The following is a 27,619-nucleotide window of genomic DNA, read 5'->3' as shown; positions in this document are numbered from 1 at the left end:
TGCGGTTTTCTTGGCATTTTTAGATGGTCGGCTGATATCACAATATCTTTGTATATACAAACATTTGGGACATCAAATTTCATAAAATTTGTTAATTTTTCTCCAATGATTTTATGGCTATAATCTAAATTTTAAGTATCACGGGTGGGACATACTCGAATTTGTTAATAGTAAATAATGTGGTCCAAAGGTTCAAAATATGGTTCACGCCATGGGGTCAGTTCATGGGTTAAATATATTTGAGTTACGGAAAGTTCTATGAAATTTTACTTTTTAAGGTTTTGACTCAGATTCAAGGCCCACGAAAGAATTTTCTTCATAAATGTCGTATTTTGGTTAAATTTTCTACTGGACGTAATTAGTTGATGTCTATTTTGGGATTATAAGGCACATTATATGAGCTTTGATAGAGTATTGTTCTTATAAATAATTCGAGTATTAAATCACAAATTGTTTGACAGCTTGATAAATCAGTGCTATACTTGAAAAAGAAAAAAGGCATTGAAAATGCATTGAAGGACTAATTTATAATTTTTTTGGTTGATTTAACATTTTTTGTACCCACACTGTCTTCAGTTTTATAAGAAAAATTATCCACTCATCAAAGTTCATTTTTATGATGTGAAACCAAAACAAATACAAATATATACTGTTTAATATCTCAAATGATCAAAAGTCTTACAACATACGGTCTGAAAAGGAGGTCCAATTTGATTGGAAATTTCTTTTATTAATGCCGTATGATCATAGTAATCAAGCTATCAGGTTGGCGGAGGAAACTGAATCTATCAGGTTTCGAAGCAGCCAGCAGGGTAAACCCAATAAAGGTTCAAGTATATGCAAAGACAATGGAGTTACTTTGTAACATAAATCCTAGCTTGTAAAAAGATTGTTCATATGCAGTTTTGTCATCGAACAAGCTAAATATGAACACAATCAGTCTATGAGAGCTGGTCAATTCAACCTAGCCTAACACCTTTTATGTCTACCTAACACCTAATGTCTTATAAATTGTATCTTATCAAAATCTCAGATATTTTAATTGAATCAGGAGGATACGCCTTAATTCCAGTAATAAACTTGTTAAGAAAAGCCTATTTCTTATTTCTTATTTATCACTTACATCATTCTAGCTGGATACTTATGCACATATGTACATATATGTTTACACATTTACATCACACACATTTTTTATGCATTTTTGCTTCTCACGTAACTCGTAATGCTTCAGGAAATTTCCATTCCTCATATTGCGTGAAATGAACAAAAATACCTGGAAATGCAACGAAAAACCAAGAAAACAAGAAGAAGAATAGGTATGCATTTGTAAAGGCGTAAAACAAAATGCAATAGCAAACAAAATTTACCGTGTAACAGAGTGTGTAAATGTTTTTAGTAGAAAAGTTAACATTTTCTATTCTAGCCAATATTTGATAATAAAAAAACTTAGTTTGCCTTGAAATTTTACTTTAAAGTTACTTAGTGAATTATTCAGTACCCGAGAGACCGCATTTAGATCGGTTTGCCTTAACTTAACCTCAAAAATTTTACATATCCATATTTAGTATTTGATGCCCATATTGAATAAATTTGTTTAAATTTTAAATAAGTGCAACCACATGAAAATATTGTCAGTAGTAGTATAAAAAGGTTGGGTGGCAACCTTAAGTGGCAAAATACTTCTCTTTTGATGCTCATTAAATTTACTTATAAACTTGTTTACTAATTTCAAAATTTCATTTTTATGGTTATACGTTAAGATAGTTACCCTAGGTGGCAACCCTCCTATCATTATATCGGTGTTTCAGGACACATTTTCCGTTTAAATGAAAGAAATACTTTAAATGTGTAATACTCTTTTTATTTTACCTATTGTTGCATTTCTTCAGTTATCTGAACTGTTTGGGAAGTTTCAAGCTTGTAGCTCAATAGTGAGTCTCCTAAAATTTGATTTCCGCACTGACCTTTTTCCTTTCCAAACGATTTTCCTAAATTCAACTATTCGTGCGCCCCTAGAAGAACTGCCAGGCATTGCACTCTACAGCTTGCCAGGACGTTACAAAAACAATCGTAAGACTTAAAATTTTCTATTTATCTCGACCTGTGCGCCAACTAGCGGGATTTCTTTTCGATTTCTCAATTTTGTCAGTGCTGCAATTGGCGGACAAGCTTGAAAACTACTTAATATAAAGAAATTAAAAATTAAGTTCAGTACCTTGTTAAATAGCGAAAGGTATAAACCCAAGTACATTTCCTGTGCAAAAGGGATTAACCTGTGAAAGCATCCTTTTTATACTCAGTTGAGCAGAGCTCACAGAGTATATTAACTTTGATTGCATAACGGTTGGTTGTACAGGTATAAAGGAATCGAGATAGATATAGACTTCCATATATCAAAATCATCAGTATCGAAAAAAAATTCGATTGAGCCATGTCCGTCCGTCCGTCCGTCCGTCCGTCCGTCTGTCCGTTAACACGATAACTTGAGTAAATTTTGAGGTACCTTGATGAAATTTGGTATGTAGGTTCTTTGGCACTCATCTCAGATCGCTATTTAAAATGAACGATATCGGACAATAACCACGCCCACTTTTTCGATATCGAAAATTTCGAAAAATCGAAAAAGTGCGATAATTCATTACCAAATACGCATTAAGCGATGAAACTTGGTAGGTGAGTTGAGCTTATGACGCAGAATAGAAAACTAGTAAAATTTTGGACAATGGGCGTGGCACCGCCCACTTTTAAATGAAGGTAATTTAGAAGTTTTGCAAGCTGTAATTTGGCAGTCGTTGAAGATATCATGATGAAATTTGGCAGGAACGTTACTCTTATTACTTTATGTCTGCTTAATAAAAATTAGCAAAATCGGAGAACGACCACGCCCACTTTTTAAAAATTTTTTTTTTTAAATTCAAATTTTAAAAGAAAAGTTAATATCTTTACAGCATATAAGTAAATTATGCCAACATTCAACTCCAGTAATGATGTGGTGCAACAAAATACAAAAATAATAGAAAATTTTAAAATGGGCGTGGCTCCGCCCTTTTTCATTTAATTTGTCTAGGATGCTTTTAATGCCATAAGTCGAACAAAAATTAACCAATCCTTGTGAAATTTGGTAGAGGCTTAGCTCCTAGGACGATAACTGTTTTCTGTGAAAAAGGGCGAAATCGGTTGAAGCCACGCCCAGTTTTTATACACAGTCGACCGTCTGTCCTTCCGCTCGGCCGTTAACACGAAAACTTGAGCAAAAATCGATATATCTTTACTAAACTCAGTTCACGTACTTATCTGAACTCACTTTGTATTGGTGTAAAAAATGGCCGAAATCCGACTATGACGACGCCCACTTTTTCGATATCGAAAATTACGAAAAATGAAAAAAATGCCATAATCATATACCAAATACGAAAAAAGGAATGAAACATGGTAATTGTATTGGTCTATTGACGCAAAATATAACTTTAGAAAAAAACTTGGTAAAATGGGTGTGACACCTGCCATATTAAGTAGAAGAAAATGAAAAAGTTTTGCAAGGCGAAATCAAAAGCCCTTGGAATCTTGGAAGGAATACTGTACGTGGTATTACATATATAAATAAAATAGCGGTACCCGAAAGATGATGTTCTGGATCACCCTGGTCCACATTTTGGTAGATATCTCGAAAACGCCTTCACATATACAACTAAGGGCCACTCCCTTTTAAAACCCTCATTAATACCTTTAATTTGATACCCATATCGTACAAACACATTCTAGAGTCACCCCTGGTCCACGTTTATGGCGATATCTCGAAAAGGCATCCACATATAGAACTAAGGCCCACTCCTTTTTAAAATACTCATTAACACCGATCATTTGATACCCATATCGTACAAACAAATTCTAGAGTCACCCCTGGTCCACCTTCATGTCGATATATCGAAAAGGCGTCCACCTTTAGAACTAAGGCCCACGCCTTTTTAAAATACTCATTAACACCTTTCATTTGATACCCATATCGTACAAACAAATTCTAGAGTCACCCCTGGTCCACCTTTATGGTGATATCTCCAAAAGGCGTCCACCTATAGAACTAAGGCACACGCCCTTTTAAAATACTCATTAACACCTTTCATTTGATACCCATATCGTACACAAAAATTCTAGAGTCACCCCTGGTCCACCTTTATGGCGATATCTCCAAAAGGCGTCCACCTATAGAACTAAGGCCCACTCCCTTTTAAAATACTCATTAACACCTTTCATTTGATACCCATATCGTACAAACAAATTCTAGAGTAACCCCTGGTCTACCTTTATGGAGATATCTCGAAAAGGCGTCCACCTATAGAAGTAAGACCCACGCCCTTTTAAAATACTCATTAACACCTTTCATTTGATACCCATATCGTACAAACAAATTCTAGTGTCACCCCTGGTCCACCTTTATGGCGATATCTCGAAAAGGCGTCCACCTATAGAACTAAGGCCCACATCCTTTTAAAATACTCATTAGCACCTTTCATTTGATACCCATATCGTACAAACAAATTCTAGAGTCACCCCTGGTCCATCTTTATGGCGATATCTCGAAAAGGCGTACATCTATAGAACTTAGGCCCACGCTCTTTTAAAATACTCATTAATACCTTTTATTTGACACCCATATCGTACAAAATAAATTCTAGAGTCACCCCTGGTCCACCTTTATGGCGATATCTCGAAAAGACGTCCACCTATAAAACTAAGGCCCACGCCCTTTTAAAATACTCATTAACACCTTTCGTTTGATACCCATATCGTACAAACAAATTCTCGAGTCAGGCCTGGTCCACCTTTATGGCGATATCCCTAAATGGCGTCCATCTATAGATCTATGGCCCACTTCCTCTTAAAATACTCTTTAATACCTTCCATTTGATACGCATGTCATACAAACACATTACAGGGTTACCCTAGGTTCCTTTTACAACATGGTGATTTCCCTTACTTTGTCTCCACAGCTCTCAACTGAGTATGTAATGTTCGGTTACATCCGAACTTAGTCTTCCTTACTTGTTATTGTTTGCTATTGAAACCCACATAAGGTAGGTAACCAGACAAGAGGGTACCATTTTGAACTTTTTCTTCATACTAGAGCTTACGATTTCTTCTCGAGCACAAGCGGGATTTTCGAGACCCGAGAAATCGAGAACTCGACTTCTCGCGAGATTCTCATGTCTCGAAGTACTCGTAAATCTCGCGGGCTTCTCGACATAAACTTATTTGCTGTATGGATTTTTTTACTTGTGAATCTTTTTTTAATGACATTTAACTCAAAACATATTTATTATACATATAATTTTGTTCACAATATATTATTTTTTTGCTGGTAATACTCGCTAGCTTCTCGACTTTCAGTTCTCGCGAGATTCTCGAATCTCGAAATACTCGTAATACTCGCGAGCTTCTCGACTTTCAATTCAGACGCTGCATTGGCAGTATTCTATAAATTTCGGTGTTTTTATACTCAGTTGAGCAGAGCTCACAGAGTATATTAAGTTTGATTGGATAACGGTTGGTTGTACATATATAAAGGAATCGAGATAAATATAGACTTCCATATATCAAAATAATCAGGATCGAAAAAAATTTCATTGAGCCATGTCCGTCCGTCCGTCCGTCCGTCCGTTAACACGATAACTTGAGTAAATTTTGAGGTATCTTGATGAAATTTGGTATGTAGGTTCCTGAGCACTCATCTCAGGTCGCTATTTAAAATGAACGATATCGGACTATAACCACGCCCACTTTTCGATATCGAAAATTTCGAAAAACCGAAAAAGTGCGATAATTCATTACAAAAGACCGATAAAGCGACGAAACTTGGTAGATGAGTTGAACTTATGACGCAGAATAGAATATTAGTAAAATTTTGGACAATGGGCGTGGCACCGCCCACTTTTAAAAGAAGGTAATTTAAAACTTTTGCAAGCTGTAATTTGGCAGTCGTTGAAGATATCATGATGAAATTTGGCAGGAACGTTACTCCTATTACTGTATGTACGCTTAATAAAAATTAGCAAAATCGGAGAAGGACCACGCCCACTTTAAAAAAAAAATTTTTTTTAAGTAAAATTTTTACAAAAAATTTAATATCTTTACAGTATATAAGTAAATTATGTCAACATTCAAATGGATCTACCTCCATTTTTTGTATCATGCCAAAAACTACGATTTTTTTTATTCCTATAACAGTTTTCTTAAACATTTATAAATATATATAAAAATATATATATAAAAATGAATTGCTGTTCGTTAGTCTCGCTAAAACTCGAGAACGGCTGAACGGATTTATCTTATCTTGGTCTTGAATTATTCGTGGAGGTCTAGGGAAGGTTTAAAAGGTGAGAAAAATTCGAATACTGGCCGGGAAAATACTCAAAACAGCATATTTCCTCGAGATATAGGCCAAAACGTGGACCCGGGTACCCCTAGAGTGTGTTTATAGAATATGGATATCATATGAAAGCTGTTGATGAGTGCTTTAGTAGAGGGTAATTTTCATACCCCTGGGTGACTCGGGTCTCGAGATATAGGCCAAAACGTGGACCTGGGTACCCCTAGAATGTGTGTATATAATATGGCTATCAGATGAAAGCTGTTGACGAGTGCTTTAGTAGGGGTAATTTTCATACCCCTGGGTGACTAGGGTCTCGAGATATAGGCCAAAACGTGGACCCGGGTACCCCTAGGGTGTGTTTATAGAATATGGATATCAAATAAAAGCTGTTGATGAGTGCTTTAGTAGAGGGTAATTTTCATACCCCTGGGTGACTAGAGTCTCGAGATATAGGCCAAAACGTGGACCCGGGTACCAATAGGGTGTGTTTATAGAATATGGATATCAAATAAAAGCTGTTGGTGAGTGCTTTAGTAGAGGGTAATTTTCATACCCCTGGGTGACTAGGGTCCCGAGATATAGGCCAAAACGTGGACCCGGGTACCCCTAGAATATGCATATCAAATGAAAGCTCTTGATGAGTGCTTTAGTAGAGGGTAATTTTCATACCCCTGGGTGACTCGGGTCTCGAGATATAGGCCAAAACGTGGACCTGGGTACCCCTAGAATGTGTGTATATAATATGGCTATCAGATGAAAGCTGTTGACGAGTGCTTTAGTAGGGGTAATTTTCATACCCCTGGGTGGCTAGGGTCTCGAGATATAGGCCAAAACGTGGACCCCGGTACCCCTAGAATGTGTTTATAGAATGTGGATATCAAATGAAAGCTGTTGATGAGTGCTTTATTAGAGGGTAATTTTCATATCCCTGGGTGACTAGGGTCTCGAGATATAGGCCAAAAAGTGGACCCGGGTACCCCTAGAATCTGTTTATAGAATATTGATATCAGATTAAAGCTGTTGATGAGTGCTTTAGTAGAGGGTAATTTTCATACCCTTGGGTGACTAGGGTCCCGAGCTATATGCCAAAAAGTGGACCCGGGTACACCTAGAATGTGTTTATAGAATATTGATATCGAATGAAAGCTGTTGATGAGAGCTTTAGTAGAGGGTAATTTTCATACCCCTGAGTGACTAGGGTCTCGAGATATAGGCGAAAACGAGGACCCGGGTACCCCTAAAATGTGTTTATAAAATGTGGATATCAAATGTAAGCTGTTGATGAGTGCTTTATTAGAGGGTAATTTTCATACCCCTGGGTGACTATGGCCTCGGGATATAGGCCAAAATGTGGTCAGACGGAAAAAGCTTATTAAAATGTATGCATATTGGCCAAATTTAGGGCAGGACAACGTCTGCCGGGTCTTCTAGTTTGAAATAAAAATTTAATTGTGTAACAAATTAACAGCCGAGTACTCTTATTCACTAAGCTAATTGGTATGTGTAAATATTGTGAGAAATATTCAATCAAGTAGTCTTGATTGCAAAAAAACTTGTTCTCAAACATGGTGGAATCATCAGGTGAAGTAAATAAAAAAAGAGGCAGAGTATGTACGCTATCTGAAACGGTAGGGTTGTATTTTCGACGGTCAAAAGAAGATACAATTTTTACCCGCTTTGAAAAAATAGGAGTAAAAAATACATACCGTGCTACGAAATCCATTACAGAAACTGTTTTTTTCAGCATATCAGTGCCACCTAAAGCCAATGCAAAAGGAGATACAAAGGCTCCCATTACTTCTAGCATCGAATAAAAATAAAAAATTCAATATGTCCACTTAAACTGTGTTGAGCAGTAAAATTCAATGTGACCAAATAAACTGACTTCTACTTAACTACAGTTGAAAGTTTTACTGTCACACCTGGAAGTAATCGTAATACTCTTAAATGGGCCTCCATACCTAAAAATCCGTTGAAATGTCCATCTGCCTGTTGACTTGTCGTTGGGAGTCAGAAGTAAAACAATAGCCCTTCTAATATATTACACAAACTTGATCAGAAGATCCCCAACATTTTTTCACAGTTAAATTCATGATATATTACTAATGTTACCAAATTATTATTTACCAAAATATGTTAGGCGATAGACAAGCCCCACGGCAGTTGACAGAACCAGAAGATGCTGATCCGAAGCGAGCCGGATTCATATATTCCAAATTAAAATCCATAACTGTAACATTCCTCCCATGTTAGTGTTCTGATTTTTGTGAATTACAGTTTTTGTTTATTTATTAGAATACCATTGTTTTAACGAAGTTTTTACATAAATAATACGACAATTTTGGTGATCTTATTGTAGTACAAGGGAAAATCCTTGGTTGGATATTACGTGAATAGAAATATTTTGTTTTAACAAAGATTTCTTTAAATTTTTTTGGAAACATATTGAACATACTTATTGTCTTACTTACACTAAAGATACCCAAATGATGAATCTCTGTAATTAAATCCAGTAAAGGTTCATCGATATTAACCAAATAATTTATGTGAAAAAAGGACTAAAGTGGCATACTTTACTCCTGAAAAATGCAAAAAGGAACACTTTTCGGGGACGATATTTGTGAAAATTTTTCCGATAGCCGAATGACAGAACAAAGAAGAATTTAGAGTAAGACAATTGACGGTTTACTTCACCTGATTATTCCAACATAGTCCTCAAATTATTCAAAAGTTTTATAAAAAAAAATAGAAAATTCTTACTAATTACTTTTTTTTTACGTCATGCACTTTTTAATTTTTCCTACAAATTGACGGGACGGGAGCTACATGTTTTACGCCGACTCCCAACGGCATCTACAAGGCAAATGATTTTTCACTAAGAAGCTTTTCAAGGCAGAAATACACACGGAGTGTTTACCATATCACTGCCGAGTGGCAACCCCGCTTAGAAATACTTTTTTGCTAATTGAAAAAACATGTTTCTAAATTTTTGATGTTGCTCTTCTCGGGTTTAGAACTCAGGATCTTCGGTATAGTATGCGGAGCACGCTATCACGACAACACACAGCTATTTGACTGTTTTATTCACTTTAATTTTAGTTTTTCGCTTTTATTCGCAATTCGATAAATTTCTGTAACTTATAACAACAGACCAACAGCGTAACATAAAAAATTGCAAGCAAAAATTAAAAAAAAATTGTTTTACATTTTCAAAGTGTTATCTTTATTTGACTACTTTGCTCTAGGTCCGCCCATTGATTGTATATCATGTAATAATAGCAGTGTTTTTTTTTTACACGCGTATACGTTTACGTCTGCGCGTAAAAAAACGCTTATCCTCACTTATAGTGTTTTCTTTTCTGGCAAAAGTGTTAAGCTTTTTGTCCGCCGCGCAAGGGTTGTAAATATATTTTGTTCTATCCTAAACCGCAGGTAGCGCCTTTACGGGGTATTTCGTTCTTTTGTGAAAATTGTTGCCTGCTCGCAACGCAAAAGCGTTACAAGTTTACCCTGAATAAAATGGCGGTGTGGCAGTGCAACTCTGAAAGCGAAGAAAATTGAAATGAAGGAAATATCTGCTAATAAATTTTTATTATCATTGATAGCGCGTTTGTGAAAATCAGCTAATACAAGGGGTAGCCATTTATGTTCTTTGCATGCACTATAAATGTTGAACATTTTCTGGGATAGGAGTAAGTATATTAAGGCTTTACCATTTACTTAGGCAACAATTTATTTTAGAAAAGAAAACGCTATTAGCGGCAGTGGTTAAATAACTAGCTACAGCACAGGGTGTACCGAAAAGCGGAGACACAACCCTCTTGGCCATAGTGTATAAAATATGGCTGAATCAGTTGCGATGAATTGTGGACACGTACCATTTTAAGAGGTGATACATAGAATTAGTGTAGAGCTGAAACATATACAAGTATTTCAGTTACATCTGAGTATAATGTGTATTGAAATTTAGTAGTACTAATTTTATGCGCAGCAATTTCAGAGGTGTATTTAAAGTTTGGCGCTTAGCAGTCCATATAAAGTTTAAGCGTAAACGTCTATAGACACAGCTAATATAAATATAGTTTAAAAAAACTAAAAAACACTCAAATATGGTGCCGTTTTAGTATCTACAATCCAATTATATATTTGTTGTTTAAAGCACTATAACACAGCGGTTATTGTCTCCGCTATTAAGCACAACTCGTTTTGTAGCGAGTTATTTAATCACTGCCGCGAGTCTTCAATAATTGCCGCTAGATGGGTCTAAGTCTCCTTTGCCCGCCTAGCCTAGAGAGTTACAAACAGGCATACATACAAGTGGAGCTAATATAAGCGCGTTAAAAAAGTAATAAATTTTCCACTGGACTTATAAAAAAATCAATTCGTCAATATTTGAGCCATAAATGTATCGATTTGTATATATTTGTATCAAATCGGCAACACTGATTCGCACTTATACAGGTTTTCATATCATTTCGCAAACACCTTTGTCTTCTTGTTGTTTTGGCTTTTGAGCCTACTTCGTTTACTTCGTTTTATTCCTTTACTTTTTTTTTAAACGCAAAGTTTGCAATTTTTCAATAAATTTTTTTTCTTTAAACTTTCGCAATCTACACGACATTATTTACACAAATATCACCATTGATTTTTGTTTAAACATTTCATATAGGTATGTATTTTATAAGCTTGTTTCTTACGCAAAAAAAAAAAATACACAGAACACCGCACACTTTATCGTTTCAACAGACTGTTTCACTTAGTACTGCTCCGCTGAGTATGAGTCGAGTTTTTCTTCGTTTCTTTCAATATACATATGCGTGTGCCTACATATTTTTATATTTTTATTTGTATACATAATATGTATACCTCCATGAATTGTTCATTAATTTTACGCTCAGTCTTTTTGCTTATCAAATTTGTTTGTTCCGTAACAATTGATTTACCAATCAAGACTGAAATCATTCCCTGTTAACATTGGATACTGTTACTGCAACAGTTGCTGCTATATATAACAGTGATTATAACAGTGTAGGTATTGGTGCTCTATCAAATAATGTTCGTTGTATTGATGATCTTTGGATTGGCAACCCACAATTGTTGAAGGGTGATGTTGGGTTTGAAAAATATATACGTATATATGTATGTATGTATATATGTTGGTTTCATAGCCGGCGAATTTGTACATATGTATATATGTAACAAGTGATTATCAGGATTGATAAGTAAAAATTTCGATTAACACCAAATGACCAAATAAAATATACTAAATAAGATATTTTTATTGGGGCAAACTCTGGCTGGGAGGGAGGAGCCGTGTGTAGAAGTCCACGAAAGTGGGGAAAGCTTCTGACCGCCATTCACCTGGGAATGACCAGATCGATTCTTTTGCATGCGATTCAAGCAGCTCACTACTGCCGGTCGCTTGCGGCCAAGTATCCCCTGGGTAGCCGTTTAGCGGTGAGCTTATGTGAGAAGGCGACAACCTGGCTAGGCCACACTGACGTAATCAGTTTAAGGGCTAACCGGGGAGATTTCATCGGCAGCGTCTGTACACCTCGAGGTGCGGCTGCAAGCGGGCGTCTGTCTTGGAGCAAGCGGCTCGCTATATAAACGTGCAAGTAATATGTTCACCCCGCTGAGCGGGTTGTGCGCTGGGCTTGGGACCCGCCACGTAAAACCATACTCCAATGAAATGTAACAACAAGCCTCGGATAAATACACTCTCTATTGATGACGACCATGGCAAACGTTTGAAGGACAATGAATTGAGGGCATGCACCTGGAACGTCCGCTCCCTGAATGGGATTGGTGCAGATGCCCGGCTGGTTGATGCCGGCCATAACCGTTTAGACGGTTAAGCGCCAATTAAGTAAGTAAGTAAGTAAACTCTGGCTGGTAGTGCACAAAGTAGTGCATGTGGCCGTGTTCTTTTTATACCTTTCATGAAAATTAAATGGTATATTAACTTCGTCACGAATGCCAAAATTGTAAGTCCTTAAAGGAAAATAGATAGACCCACCATTAAGCATACCGAAATAATCAGGAAGAGCTGAGCTGATTTAGCCATGTCCGTCTGTCCGTCTGTCCGTCTGTATGTTTGTATGCAAACTAGTCCCTCAATGTTTTGAGATATCTTGATAAAATTTGGTGAGCGGGTATATTTTGGTGTCGGATTAGACATTTGTCCGGTAACTGAAACTGACTTTCAAAATAATACTACTCTTGCTCGCTAGATATCGTCTTAGTCGTAACTGCTTGACAACTCAAATCAAACTGAATTCCAGCGCCTCTACATCTGTCGCCTTTTATACTCTTTGATTTTAACATTCGCATCTTCTAGTCGCTTCGAGAATCTACTAGTACAACAGCTCTCAAACTTCTCAGCTGTAACTACAATTGCACAATTTTATAGTTTTTCTCATTGCATACTTATAGGAGTATCTCAGATATATGCATGTGTTAGTGCATTGACTCTCCGCTGCTCGTATACGTACATGGTACATATATGTAGACGTAGTTATTGTTTCGTTTATGTAGATACATAATGATAGAAGTATTGATGTGCATTCACGTCACTGCTTAGCATCGGCTTAGAGACGGCAGCACTCCTTAGTTTTGCTAATATTCGGAACAATATGTATATATTATATACGCTATATAAACTGTAATTTGTGACCCCTTTTTAACGACTAGAAGCTTCAAATCTCAGCAAATGCTTACATTTTGATATGGTTGAGATAAGTGATTCATTGTCATAGCTATTTCATGCAGACCACAAAAATCGTGAAACTTTGCAATTTTTATACCTTTCATGAAAATGAAATGGTATATTAATTTCGTCACGAAACCGAAAATTGTAAGTCCTTAAAGGAAAATAGATAGACCCACCATTAAGTATACCGAAATAATCAGGTTGAAGAGCTGAGTTGTTTTAGCCATGTCCGTCTGTCCGTCTGTCCGTCTGTCCGTCTGTCCGTCTGTCTGTTTGTATGCAAACTAGTCCCTCAATTTTTGAGATATCTTGATAAAATTTGGTGAGCAGGTGTATTTGGGTGTCCGATTAGACATTTGTCGGAACCGACCGGATCGGACCACTATAGCATATATCCTCCATACAACCGATTTTTCAGAAAAAGAGGATTTTTGTAATATCTTACCCAATTTAACAGATTGAAGCTTCAAACTTCACCATATACTTTCGTATATTGAACATATTGTTGCCTGAAAAAATTTATGAGATCGGTCGTATATATAGTATATATCCCCCACAACCGATTGTTCAGATAAGGAACTTTTCGTAATTACTGCCCTATTTTAAGAGCTAGAGGCTTCAAATTTCAGCGAATGCTTACGTATATAGCATATATTGTTGTCTGTAAAAATCATAAAGATCGGTGGTATATATAGTATATATATGGTGGTATATATAGTATATATATATAGTATATATATATATATTTTCGCAAATTTTAGCCCCATTTTAACAGCTAGAAGCTTCAAATTTCACCGAATATTTACTTATATAGCATATATTGTTGTCTGAAAAAATCATAGAGATCGGTTGTATATATAGTATATATCTCATACAACCGATTGTTCAGATAAGAAACTTTTCGCAATTTCTACCCCATTTTAACAGCTATAAGCTTCAAATTTCACCGATTGCTTACGTATATAGCATATATTGTTGTCTGAAAAAATCATAGAGATCGGTTGTATATATAGTATATATCTCATACAACCGATTGTTCAGATAAGAAACTTTTCGCAATTTCTACCCCATTTTAACAGCTATAAGCTTCAAATTTCACTGATTGCTTACGTATATAGCATATATTGTTGTCTGAAAAAATCATAGAGATCGGTTCTATATATAGTATATATCTCATACAACCGATTGTTCAGATAAGAAACTTTTCGCAATTTCTACCCCATTTCAACAGCTAGAAGCTTCAAATTTCACCAACTGCTTACGTGTATAGCATATATTGATGTCTGAAAAAATCATTGAGATCGGTGATATACATAGTATATATCTCATACAACCGATTGTTCAGATAAGAAACTTTGCGCAATTTCTGCCCCGTTTTAACAGTTAGAAGCTTCAAATTTCACAAAATGCTTACGTATATAGCATATATTGTTGTCTGAAAAAATCATAGAGATCGGTCGTATATATATTATATACTTCATATAAACTGTCATTTTGACCCCTTTTTTACGGCTAGAATCTTCAAAATTCATCAAATTTCATCAAATAGTTACGTTTTCGTCATATATTTTTGAAATACGTGATTCGTAGTCATAGTTTTTACACGCAGACCACAAAAAACCTGAAACTTTGCATCCTCACACAAAGTACCTACCCGTTTTTATACCTTTCATGAAAATGAAATGGTATATTAATTTCGTCACGAAACCGAAAATTGTAAGTCCTTAAAGGAAAATAGATAGACCCACCATTAAGTATACCGAAATAATCAGGTTGAAGAGCTGAGTTGTTTTAGCCATGTCCGTCTGTCCGTCTGTCCGTCTGTCCGTCTGTCTGTTTGTATGCAAACTAGTCCCTCAATTTTTGAGATATCTTGATAAAATTTGGTGAGCAGGTGTATTTGGGTGTCCGATTAGACATTTGTCGGAACCGACCGGATCGGACCACTATAGCATATATCCTCCATACAACCGATTTTTCAGAAAAGGGGATTTTTGTAATATCAAACTTCACCATATACTTTCGTATATTGAACATATTGTTGCCTGAAAAAATTTATGAGATCGGTCGTATATATAGTATATATCCCCCACAACCGATTGTTCAGATAAGGAATTTTTCGTAATTACTGCCCTATTTTAAGAGCTAGAGGCTTCAAATTTCAGCGAATGCTTACGTATATAGCATATATTGTTGTCTGAAAAAATCATAAAGATCGGTGGTATATATAGTATATATATGGTGGTATATATAGTATATATATATAGTATATATATATATATTTTCGCAAATTTTAGCCCCATTTTAACAGCTAGAAGCTTCAAATTTCACCGAATATTTACTTATATAGCATATATTGTTGTCTGAAAAAATCATAGAGATCGGTTGTATATATAGTATATATCTCATACAACCGATTGTTCAGATAAGAAACTTTTCGCAATTTCTACCCCATTTTAACAGCTATAAGCTTCAAATTTCACTGATTGCTTACGTATATAGCATATATTGTTGTCTGAAAAAATCATAGAGATCGGTTCTATATATAGTATATATCTCATACAACCGATTGTTCAGATAAGAAACTTTTCGCAATTTCTACCCCATTTCAACAGCTAGAAGCTTCAAATTTCACCAACTGCTTACGTGTATAGCATATATTGATGTCTGAAAAAATCATTGAGATCGGTGATATACATAGTATATATCTCATACAACCGATTGTTCAGATAAGAAACTTTGCGCAATTTCTGCCCCGTTTTAACAGTTAGAAGCTTCAAATTTCACAAAATGCTTTCGTATATAGCATATATTGTTGTCTGAAAAAATCATAGAGATCGGTGGTATATATATTATATACTTCATATAAACTGTCATATTGACCCCTTTTTTACGGCTAGAAGCTTCAAGATTCATCAAATTTCATCAAAAAGTTACGTTTACGTCATATATTTTTGAAATACGTGATTCGTAGCCATAGTTTTTACATGCAGACCACAAAAAACGTGAAGCTTTGCATCCTCACACAGATTACCTACCTATTTTTTATTTTATATTTATCTTAAAAATCGTTTAGATATGTTCAAATTTCACCAAATGCTTACGTGTATAGCATATATTGTTGTCTGAGAAAATCATAGATACCGGTGGTATATATAGTATATATCCCATACAACCGATTGTTCAGATAAGAAACTTTGCGCAATTTCTTCCCCATTTTAACAGTTATAAGCTTCAAATTTCACCGATTGCTTACGTATATAGTATGTATTGTTGTGTCAAAAAATCATAGAGATCGGTGATATATATAATATATATATGATGGTATATATAGTATATATATATAGTATATATATATTTTTTTTACGATTTCGGCCCCATTTTAACAGCTAGAAGCTTCAAATTTCACCAACTGCTTACGTGTACAGCATATATTGATGTTTAAAAAATCATTGAGATCGGTGGTACACATAATATATATCTCATACAACCGATTGTTCAGATAAGAAACTTTGCGCAATTTCTGCCCCGTTTTAACAGTTAGAAGCTTCAAATTTCACAAAATGCTTACGTATATAGCATATATTGTTGTCTGAAAAAATCATAGAGATCGGTCGTATATATATTATATACTTCATATAAACTGTCATTTTGACCCCTTTTTTACGGCTAGAATCTTCAAAATTCATCAAATTTCATCAAATAGTTACGTTTTCGTCATATATTTTTGAAATACGTGATTCGTAGTCATAGTTTTTACACGCAGACCACAAAAAACCTGAAACTTTGCATCCTCACACAAAGTACCTACCCGTTTTTTATTTTATATTTATCTTAAAAATCGTTAAGGTATGTAGATCTGTTCACTATATATTTCTTATCTTATACATCCGATTATTCGGAGATTACGAACGGGATAAGATTATTGTTCAGCCCCATTCATTAAAGGTATGAAGTCTTCGGCACAGCCGAAGACAGTCCCGTTCTTACTTGTTTATTTTATATTTATCTTAAAAATCGTTAAGGTATGTAGATCTGTTCACTATATATTTCTTATCTTATACATCCGATTATTCGGAGATTACGAACGGGATAAGATTATTGTTCAGCCCCATTCATGAAAGGTATGAAGTCTTCGGCACAGCCGAAGACAGTCCCGTTCTTACTTGTTTATTTTATATTTATCTTAAAAATCGCTTAGGTATGTACATCTGTTCACTATATATTTCATATGTTATACAGCCGATTATTTGGATATTACGAATGGGATAAAATTATTATTCAGCTGCATTCTTGCAAGGTATGCAGCCAAAGACAGTCCCGTCCTTACTTGTTTTTATTTGTATATACATTTGCGTTTGCTACCAAAAAAACGCTCACCAAGGTACTTCGGTATCATATTCAAATTTACACTAACAAATTGACACCAAAATTTTTTTTAAAAATACTGTAGCACTGAGAAAAATTTAAATTCAAAATTTATTCATTAACAAACATTTAAAAAAAGGTTTTTTTTCAATTTAAAAAATTTCAGTGTACATATAACTTTGTATATGTAACGTGATTTGCACTTCAATATAAAAAATTTTTGAACAGCCTTGCAAATATACATAGGCTTGGGCATAGAAAATAAAGAAACCATAGAAAAATGTTCACAAATGTATTTGGTTGTTGCTTGTAGAAATCTTTCGACAGTAAAATGGAAGACTTTCTATGTTTTCTGTGGATTATAGACAGAGATAATGCCCATATTTATTAAAAAAAAAATCACTTTTGTAGGAAATTATTATCAATTTTACTACTATGGGCTGTTTTCTTCTTTATTTTAACTTTGTTTGCTTTCGGGAGGGCAGTCAAAGAAAATTGAAAAACGCCGGTTTTATTTTATGCCGACATTTCAATCTTTTATTTCGGTTTCCTACAGTACAAAAAATTACTGCGTTCTTCCTCGTAAATTTTTTTTTTGCTTTAATATCTGTTTTCCCCATCGAAAATGGTGCAGAAATTTTAACTATGAGGTTTTAGGGGCTTACTTTTTAAATTCGCCTACCACACCGAGGAATTTGGAATCATCTGTCGGGCAAAGTAACATAAAAAGTTAAGAAAAAGTAATTTCAATCAGAAATATGCTTTTCTAATCGGGGTCGCCTCTCAGAAGTGGTTTGGCAAATACTCTGAGTGTATTTCTGCCATGACGAGCTTGTCAGTGCCAATTCATCTGACTTGGAGATCTCGCTCGGAGTCGACATAAAAGATGTAAGTCCCGTTCCGCCAATTCGAAGGGAAATTAGAAGGAACTCCGCGCGAATTGGAATAGAAGCTCGGTCTAAATCTACCCGGAAGTCAATCGCGCCAGGAATTTTTGTTTTTAAATTGAACACAACGAATATAGCTGAGTTCCAGTGAATACTGATCCAGATCCCGATACAAATTTAACATGCAAAAGTAACAACAACGTTGTAATCCTCATACTTCTGTGGCTTCCCGGTATTTAAGGCAGTTCAGAATTTTATGTATTTGAATAAAAATATAAGCTGCGGATTGTGAGGAACTTATTTCATTTTAAATTTTTTCTTTGCACTATTTGTTTTATTTTGTGAGTTGATGATTTGCTATTTAATATTTAAAAAAAAATCAACTGTTTTTGATGCATAGCTGTGTATTTTGTTAGTGTGCTGTAAGAGGTGTGCTAGACCATTTGCACAAAATTCTGGAAAGACTGACATTTGCAGATATCGAATCGGGCACTAACTAAATTTCGAAAAAAAGTGAATTTTTCAGCTATGCCCGGAAGCCACAAATCTATCTATCGGATCCACAGGGTGGCTTTGCTGATTTTCTCCAGGAAGGTTGAATGTGGTCATCAAATCTTTTCCGCAATGGTCGGGCTTGTACCTTAATGGTACTTCTTACCGGAGCAAACGAAAATTAACATCGATTACACTCTTCAAAAATTTCGTGGAGTGTCTTTATCGCTACAACAACAACAGTCTGAAAAGGTCAAGATCCCGGAATCCCTAAAATGGACTAAAAGTATCGAAGCAATCGGCTAGAGGTATTGTTATAAACTTCTACTCCCAAAATACATGGCGAAACGAAGCAGCTGACGGCCAGAAATCATTTTTATTTATATTTGTATATACATATGTCGCTTTTCGCCACCATGGTTCCGCATTCCCAAAATGTATCAGAAACATACATTTGTACCCTTAATACCATCACTGTTATCTACGAAAAGTATATATACTAACAGCACCAATAACAGCGGTCTAAATTCTAGTGCGAATAGTTTGGAGAGTGTGAGCACATTGCTTGTTGGCTCATTATGGGTGACTCAATATTATATGCACTTTACTATATGCATACAATCGCATTGTTTACCTCATTTATACGTATGTAGAGGTACAAGAATATCTATATTGTAAAGCTGTGGGGCTCTTCAAGCGAGTAAATATACTTTTGTATAGACAATGTGCTGTTTTTTTCGTTTTGTTTTGTAGATAGTGACTTATGCGAATAGCTGATGCGCCGTCATCCCTATCATTCATGTTCATTGCACGTTTTCATATCAAATGAGTAAATATTGTAACGAATTTTGAAAAATTCCTAATAATAATGCACCTTCTGTCAACGTTCGAATCGCTGAACTGTCGAATAAATAACTGCAATATTCAGTACGGCAAAATGGTCTTTATTTAGAACTTTACTGTGGTAGTAGTACAGTACTTAACAATTACAATTATCGCGTACTTCACTAATAGCATGTTTAAATCAAACTGATTCATTATTCCTCAGATTGCGCTGCTTTTATACTATCGGATACCCTGTGCACCCATTTCTCCTAAGGTCTAGACTTTTCGTGAACAGCTACTTATTTATGTCTCCTTTATGTAGCTGATATTTACATTTCTCTTCTAGTTATATGCGCGTGTATGTGTGAGTAACAACTTCTGATTTTGGTGCCGGCTACATATATGTATGTTAAATATTATCTTTGCTGTTAGCTCAGCGGTTTACATGTATGTGTGGCAGCTTGCTTTGATTTTTGCATGTGTATAAGTTTGGCTGCTTACTTTGCTGATGTTGTGCATTCATGTACTAGCAGCATAGTGATGTATAGAACTGCTCGCCACAATATGTAAGACTTTCCTCTGGTGCACAATATGTGCCGTCATAGTTAGATTTTTTGTTGATATTACATAAAAAAAAATACAATTCACAAAAAAGAAGAAAATAGCTTTTAAAATAAGAAGCGATAAAGACAGAGTGTTTTAAATATTGATGGGCCCTTGCCGGATATATATCCATACCCGTGTTCCATGAGGAATTTAGGGTAGCCTCGGTGCTTACAAAACAGGAGTCGCCATGGATAGGTGAGGTTGACAATTATATTGCGCTGCCAACCCCTCGAATCAATTGGATATTTTAGTCACCTCTTACGACAGGCTTAACTGCCGCTGGTAAGTCCCCTGACCCGCTGGGATGATTTTTCGCCATAGAAATTCTTTCTTAAATTTGGAAAAGTAAGATTTATAAAAATTAAGATCTTCCCCTTTGTCCTAGATATAATTCTTCAAATTTCATGTCGAGGTACTTTTCTTGATACTGGAGTGCTCTACCCAGTCAGCTAACTCGCACATGTAAATTTTATGGGAAATATTCACACAAATTCTCTTAACTTCTTAAAAAAAAAATGTTCAAAAAATTAAAATTTAACCTGTGTTCGTTTTATTAAGTTATACATTCCCATTTATAGGTACATGTTTTCCCCATTTTATGTACATAAGTGTTTTTTGTTTTGAGTGTAGCTACACATATGACCATACAACCAATTTTCCGGTTTGCTTTTATGGTTTTCCCAATAAAAACAAGTTTAAGGAAAATTTAAAAAAGCAATATACCTACAACAAACCTACATACGTGCAAACGTCCTTGGGCGCTTTCAGCAAACACTATTTTTGTTGATACATTGCAAGCATGTTTCCGTCAGCGTGCTACAATTTGTTTGATTGAAAATTTTTTCTCTGAACGCCGAGTTAAGCCAACTGCCAAATGGAATAACTGTCCTTATATTCCGAGTAAAAGGACTTTTTCTATTATATTGTGACGAATACTCGCAACACTAAGGGATACTATCATCTCTAAGCCGATACTGAGCAGTGACTTGTATGCACATAACCAAATTAATCATTATGCCTACACATATGTACATACACGCAGCGGAGAAGCAACGCACAACCACTTGCATATATCTGAGATACTCCCGAAAGTATGCAATAATTGTGCAAGTATTACTCACATATACACGCGCATATGAGAAGCTATAAACGTAGTTATAGTTGGTAATTTTATAGCTGCTAACTAACTAGTAAATTCTAGAATAGAACCGCCTATAAATATGTCAACGAGGAAACCAAACACTATGGTAAGCAAGGCAACGGGTATACTCGGTTTCGTGAAGCGATGGGCTAAGGAGTTTAATGATCCGTATCTGACTAAGATCCTCTAGACATCGTTGGTACGACCAATCTTAGAGTATTGTTCGTGTGTCTGGTGCCCAGGGTATCAAATCTTTATAAAGCATAGTTAGTCGGTACAGAAGCATTTCATTATATTTGCACTACGTGGTCTTAACTGGGATTCAAATGTGCATATTCCAACATACAGATATAGGCTTCTCCTTATTAATCTGCCAACTTTAGAAAATCGAAGAACATTACTCGGGGTAATGTTCATTCATATGGACGAGATTGACTCATCTGATCTTGTTAGTCGACTAAATTTTGCTGTTCTTGGTAGAACGTCTAGGCACTTTGTGCCTTTTTATTTACCACTTTGCCGGAAAAATTTTGCCAAAAATAATCCACTACGAAGCTGGTGTTCGCACTGCAACAACTTGTATAACTGAATCAGTTTTGAATGTTCGTTTTCCGCGTTGCATAATTCAATACTGTCACGTCTGACCTGATATTTTGTACTTTCTTTCATATGTAAGGTTGAATTTAATTATTTTTAATTGTGACATAAATTTTATGTTTTATATATCTTAGTAGTCGACCGCATTGTATCTGTGTCGACTTTAATCCAAATAAATAAATAAATAAAAGCAGCAACCGTTGAGGCACGAAAATCAGTTTTGATTAAGCACGCTATCTAGCGAGCAATAGCAGTAGTATTTTGAAAATCAGTTAAGCACGCTATCTGTCGAGCAATAGAAGTGTTATTTTGAAAGTAGCCTAATGAAGACCATTTTGTATTATCGAATATTTGAGTTATTTATTCAACAGTTTATTGATTCGAACGTTAGTAGAAGGTTGCAAATAAGAGGAATTGCACTAAAATCGTTACAATATTTTTCAAACTATTTTTCACTACAATATAAAAGGAATAATTGAAACTGTACTACGGCCATATTCCAAAATTTTTTTTGAATTCATGTTTTGCATCATAAAACCAATCCACCTACCAAATTTCATTAGCTTAGCGATATTCATTTTTGAATTATCTAATTTTTTCCATTTTTCTAAATTTTCGATATCGATATCAGATAAGCCAGTACTCCGAATTTGGTAAAATCTCAATATTTACTCACGTTATCGTGTTAACGGATGGACAGAGGAGCGGATGGACGGACATGGCTTAATCAATTTGTTTTTTCGATACTGATGATTTTGATATATGGAAGTCTATATCTATTTCGATTTCTTTATACGTTAAAACCAAACGATATCCAATCAAAGTTATTATACCCTCTGTGCAAGTAAAAACAAATTTTAAATAAAATGTACAAGTACAGCTGGGTATAAAAATCATTCATTAATTACCAAAATTTGAAAATGTCAAATAACTGTCAAACAGCCGAAGCGAGTGTAGCAAAAAAATTATAGTAATATGCGTAAAATCCCAACAGTGAATCGAAAATACTCAACGGTGCGTTCAGAAAACTATCACTCAATGACTGATCAACGGTTGTGTTCGCCAAAAGCCTCTTTGTTGTAGGTAAATGTGATAAATCGGGCATTGGCAAACAAAGGGCCGTCAAATACTACTATACTACCTACTAGAGATATGCTCGGGAGATGGTTTTTGCCGTGACAGAGTATGATTCACGCATGGAATAAAGTAACAATAAACAAGAGCTGTATTCAGAAAATATGGGTTTTGAAATATGCAAAGGTTCATTTTAGAACTCACAGTTACACCAATATGACACTACTTTATTTTGTCTGTTTTTTCCTGTATTTCTCTTATATTTTTTGTCGCCCTCCCTCCTAATACGGTTTCAGTACTGGGGAAAGTGTGTAAACTATATTTCAAAAAATTAACGAAATACAAGAAAAATACAACCTAGTTCATTAAAAACAAACGAGCCAGTTTGTATTTCGATAGGTTTTTTTGACATTAGGCGTTTTTTCTTTATTTTTTCTGACAAATGAAAATTTTGCTTTTAGTTTGAAAATTTTGTGCACTAATACGGAATTATAATGAACTTTCTTCTGAAAAAAGTGGACGACCAGAGCGCGAAACAAATTTTCCGTGTTATTTGCAATGTTTTTGTTGTGAAAAATGTTAATGAAAAAATAAAAATGAAAACACAAACAATAACAATAACATTTCAAATTATTCTATTTTGTGGACAATATTCGTCTCTGTGCCTCTTGTTGGAAATTGTTCTTGGAATTTGACTTTCCGATAAAGTTTCGTCAGTTCTTTGAGCTTGGAATCCAAGCAAAAATAAAGTAGTGTCATATACCCTTTACTGAATGTATTCACAGGACAACTCTCCTAAAAGAGGTCTATATCGCAAAATAAGGACACCTCTAATGTACATTTTGAACAGACTCGTTAGATATGTTGTGCGTCGTGTTGGAAAAGTAAATATCCCAATAGCTTGGAATGCCGCCAACAGCTTGGCTGATTTCGCAATTTTCTTTCACGTGCTCTGTTTTGCTTTCTATCGCGCATATCTACATACATATACATATGTATGTATGTTTCAAGTAATGTGTAGGTGTATATGTATAGAATGTAGATTTTATAATTGCTAACGAAAATTTTAAAAAAATTTTGAAATGTTAAATGTGACATACTTCTCAGAACTATATATTGTGTAATTAACTTGTAAAATTCAAAATTTGTTTGTATGTATATTGACGAATGTGAAATTAAAGGGTTTTATTTTTAGCTTTTATTGATTAATATTTATTTACTATAGCACAAACTCTTTAAACTATTTTTGTTATATCTGTATTAAATTGTTTCAAAATACCATTCTAAGATTTGAATAGGCCTCTGGTTTACAATTGATTATTCGATTAGTCGAGTAGCTCAGTGATAGAGAATTTGTTCTCTGAACGGCGAGTTGAGCTGCCAAATGGAGTTATTATTCTTAAATTTTGAGGAAAAATACTTCTTTTATTCATAACTACCACTTTGACGCAATTTGACGTAAAATCCCAACCGTTCAGTTCATCAAAAATACTCAGCGAAGCGTTCAGAAAAACATCATTCAAAGATTGATCAACACTTCGCTGAAAGCCTTTACGAATCCCAGAAGTTATTAATAATTAAAAAAAAAAAAAAAAAAATATGCGAATCTGTCCCTAATCGAATGTAAAAAACTTGTCGATGAGTGATAATCGATTATTTTACTAAACAACTTTTGCTAATCGATTATTCAAAAAGACGATTATCAATAAGTCTAATTTGATGCATTTTACTTAATTTAATTAGATTTTTGAATAAACCTTATTTTATTTAAATAATATATTTCATTATATATTATTATCTTTTCTTCTATTTAATTTTTCTTAATTTAATTTAGTTTAATTTTATTTTATGTGATTTTATTTTATTTCATTTGGTTTTCTGTTCTTTCATTTTCCTTTATTTAATATAATTTAACTTTAATTTATTTAATTAAACTAGATTTAATTAAAATTTATTTATTTTAATTTAATTTTAATTAATTTTGTTTTATTTAATTCATTTTGATTTTATTTTATTTTGTTTTATTTTACTTTGTTTTATTTTATTTTGATAAAATTTTATTTTCTCTTATTTTATTGTATTGTATTTCATTTTATTCATTTTGATTTACTTTACTTTATTTTATTTTGATAAAATGTTATTTATTTTATTTAATTTAATTTTGTTTTATTTTATTTTATTTTATTTTATTTCACTTTATGTTCCTTTATTTTATTTTATTGTATTTTATTTTATTCTTTATCCTCCTAAATACAGTCGAACTGTCTTTTTACTACTGCTATGCAACAGGTTAGGTTGGGTTCAACTGGCAGGTCAATAAAAACCTCACATAGACCGATTTTTAAAACTGTTACCGAACCAAACCAGAAACACCGATAGACTACCACGACTTATGTCATAAAATATTGATTTTCTCTTTGAAAATACTAGAAGTTATCTAAGACCGACCTTCTATACTTCTCCTTGATCTTGGTAAATCACTGAAAACGTCCTTTTATATATCATACTGGAACCACAATAACTAAAACTAGAATGACAATTCAATATATTTAAGTTTTTAAATTTAGTGCTTTAAAACAAACTATGAGATATATAACAATCGTTCATCATAACCATCATCATTAGTTGGCGCTTAACCACCTAAGCGATTTTGGCCGTTTCATAACTGACGCTAATTGGGAGCACCAAGAGAGGACAAGTGCAGGATTTCTTGCGCCCGGGGCAAAATATTTTTTTTTTGTGATTTATTAGCCTAAGATAGATTTGGCTACGAAACTGCAACTCGACTATTTTTGAAAACTGTAAGTTTAAGGCCCTCTTGCAGGACGGCAATCTTTTTTTTTTAACTCAGAGTTAATTTGAAAAATGTGTCAAAAATGTAAAACCTTAACTCCATATGTCAGGCTAACTTTGAGTAAAAAAAAAAAAACAATTTGTCGTTCTGCAAGTGGACCTAAGTATTTTAAAGTTTTATCAAATTTTTTCAAAAATGTTTTTGTAAAATGTTAGTTGTAGAGCTCATTTCAGAAATCAAGTAAAATAAAATAAAACTTTTTGGATAAACTTCTTGATAATTTTTGCTGCTATTATTGTTTACCGTTGTTTTACGGTTAGAAATAAGAATATTCGTTTCTTTTAGTATTTATGTTGTTGTTGTAGCAATGTTTTTTTTTTTTTTTTAATGAGAAAAGAATGAAACCGATAAATACTAAATGACCCCATTGCATTCATTCTGTTTTTTTTTTTTTTTTGTTTAATTATGCTAAGTATATAATTATTAATTTAATATGAAAACCAGTTAAATATTTTTTTTATTATTTCGGGTTTTAATTTTTATAACCAGCGCCACTTAAAACGTTGTTCCGTTTTAAGTGCATGAGTTCAACGCCTCTATTAAATATGTTTTTACGGAAGTACATACTTTTTTAAATGAAATTTTGAAAATAAATTATTATATTCTTATCAGGCTTTATTTACATATTTATTATTTAAATTGTTTTTTCACTTTTTTATTTACCAATTTTACACTTTTGTCACAGCTTTAAGTTAAATACATACAAATATATAAAATTTGTAGCTTTTCGGCATTTGCGCTACAATAAATAAGACACGAAGTCACGACAACGTTTAAAGTCAAACTGAACTAAACTCAGCCGAACCAAAATGAAAATTAACATTGATACTCGTTAAATCCATTGTCGTTTACCTCCGATTATTAACTGCCCTGCACTGAGCCAAAAGTAAGCGGTGCTGTCATTTTCATTATCAATGAGTGTGCATACGTGTATGTGTGTTTCCAAAAATGTGCATATACATGTTTGCGTAGCATAGCAAACCAAACATGCGTATGTAAAACGACTGCAAAATGTTAACCGTTAACCCTTGGTTGATGCGACCAGTTTTCGGGAACATGTTGATTGGAACAGATCCAGATTTATTTTGATCTGAATCTTTAATCTGTTTAACTTGAACTTCGAGTAAATTCGGTAAATTTAAAAGGGAAGTAATAAGTGAGTGGCGGCCACCGTGGTGTGATGGTAGCGTGCACCGCCTATCACACCGTATGCCCTGGGTTCACAACCCGGGCAAAGCAACATCAACAATTTTAGAAATAAGGTTTTTCAATTAGAATAAAATTTTTCTAAGCGGAGTCGCCCCTCGGCAGTGTTTGGCAAGAGCTCCGAGTGTACTTCTGCCATGAAAAGCTCTCAGTGAAAACTCATCTGCCTTTCAGATGCCGTTCGGAGTCGGCATAAAACATGTAAGTCCCGTCCGGCCAATTTGTAGGGAAAATCAAGAGGAGCACGACGCAAATTGGAAGAGAAGCTCGGCCTTAGATCTCTTCGGAGGTTATCGCGCTATACATTTATTTATTTTTAATAAGTGATTTCATCAGTGGCGGATTCAGGGAAGATGGCTCCAAATTTTTTTTTTTTTTGAAATTTCGAAGACATTTTATATCCAAGCGTTTTTCCACTGGCGCAAAATACAAAGTGGGTAAAATAACAATAAAAATTGGGTTCAGTCCCACGAAACAGTTGCAGAATATT

General features: G+C 34.4%; 1 protein-coding gene across 19 annotated transcripts in view; it reads right to left on the bottom strand.

The window, feature by feature from the left end:
- LOC137250427 (monocarboxylate transporter 7) overlaps positions 1 to 26,779 on the bottom strand; it is a 142,167-nt gene extending 115,388 nt beyond the window's left edge. For 2 of the 19 annotated variants that reach the window (XM_067783205.1, XM_067783208.1), the window contains exon 1: positions 26,587 to 26,779. The gene's annotated coding sequence lies outside the window, so the exon portion shown is untranslated. The other 17 variants (XM_067783206.1, XM_067783223.1, XM_067783215.1 and 14 more) reach the window with 16 other exon arrangements.
- Positions 26,780 to 27,619: the final 840 nt, after the last annotated feature.

The sequence above is a fragment of the Eurosta solidaginis genome, chromosome 4 (genome assembly GCF_040869045.1).
Source record: "Eurosta solidaginis isolate ZX-2024a chromosome 4, ASM4086904v1, whole genome shotgun sequence".
Taxonomy (NCBI): Eukaryota; Metazoa; Arthropoda; class Insecta; order Diptera; family Tephritidae; genus Eurosta; species Eurosta solidaginis.
The sequence above is the reverse complement of the archived record's forward strand: the minus strand, read 5'-3'. Positions and strand labels throughout refer to the sequence as shown.